Genomic DNA, 1,315 nt, shown 5'->3' with positions numbered 1-1,315 from the left:
GCCAACAACTCAAAAGAAGGTATCTCCTATCTGGCATTGTTGCTTGTTATGTAGCCTTTAGCTATGCGTGTGGACCATATAGTTGGCCCAGATAAACCGATTTATTTTTACTGTTAAGGTCGTTTGAGGATCTGTTCCTCAGGGGTGGTCACATGGGCTTGGGAGGAGACCCGGGATCCTTTCTTTTACCAGTTCCGCCTATGTGAAGATAAGTCAAAGGTCCTGCTCAACCATGGATGGCTTCACTTGGAAGCATGGAGGAAGTGATTCCTCTGTATTGACCCTCCTCTTTATAGACTGGACACTGGTTCAAGTCCATCTGGTGGGGTCTCCTCGGCCTCCTTGATCAAGAGGACAGGTGACCAACCACCATTATAGGACATTTTGAGAGAAGCTCATAGTCCCCTGGAACTAGTCGACCTAGGAGGGAAAGGAGCAAAAAGTGTCCTTTATGTCCCTCTGACCAAATTAGTATAGGCCTGAGTATGTCTGTTAAACACCCAAGAAGGTTAGTTCCACCAGTCTGGCATTTTTAATTACTGTGCGTCATGTAGATAAATCTTGGGCAAAGATCAGTTGTTCTCAGATAAGCCTTACCTAGACAAATATTTCTTGATCTGCTATGTATAAATTGTCAGTAGGTTATAGGAATGATATGGTTCTCTCTGGTTTTCAAAACTAGCTAGGCATAGTTTATGTCTCACATTGTCTCACACCTCCATCATGGTTTTCCCACTTAAGGTGCCCCCATTTCCCCCCTTTCTCCCTTACTAATACCCTTCTCCTATGGTCCTACCTCTCTTGAGCTCCTTCTTTCCCTTTATCCCCTAAGTTCCTTGTATAATCTTCCCTCCCCCTTCCCTTAAACTAACCCAATTTTTATTCATATTTCCCTTATTAAGGCCTGTTTCCTACTGTTCTTCTCTTTCAGGTTCTTTCTTTTCCTTTACCTCCCTGTTTCCTTTCCGTTATCCTGGTTCCTGTAGTTATGTCTGGTTACATACTTATTTATCAGAGTCTGGCTTTAGGATCCACATATGAGGGAGAACATGTTCTGGTTTTCTGAGTCTGTGTTATTTCACTTACTATAACAGTTTCTAGTTCCATCCATTTACCTGCAAATTTCATGATTTCATCTTTCTTTACTGCTGAGTAAAACTCCATCGTATGAAGGAACTACATTTTCATTATCCATTTGTCAATTGAGGGACACTTAGATTGCTTGCTTCCATCTCTTAGCTATTGTGAAAAGAGCAGCAACAAACATGGATGTACATGTGTCTCTGCAATAGCATGAATTCTTTGGATATATGCT

General features: G+C 41.8%; 1 protein-coding gene across 2 annotated transcripts in view; it reads left to right on the top strand.

Moving 5' to 3' along the window:
* Positions 1–1,315, top strand: part of Pdss2 (decaprenyl diphosphate synthase subunit 2) — a 305,129-nt gene that overhangs the window by 230,927 nt on the left and 72,887 nt on the right. The window lies entirely within an intron of this gene.

Source organism: Nannospalax galili, unplaced genomic scaffold (assembly GCF_000622305.1).
Source record: "Nannospalax galili isolate Female #2095 unplaced genomic scaffold, S.galili_v1.0 scaffold324, whole genome shotgun sequence".
In the NCBI taxonomy this organism is placed as follows: Eukaryota; Metazoa; Chordata; class Mammalia; order Rodentia; family Spalacidae; genus Nannospalax; species Nannospalax galili.
The sequence above is the reverse complement of the archived record's forward strand: the minus strand, read 5'-3'. Positions and strand labels throughout refer to the sequence as shown.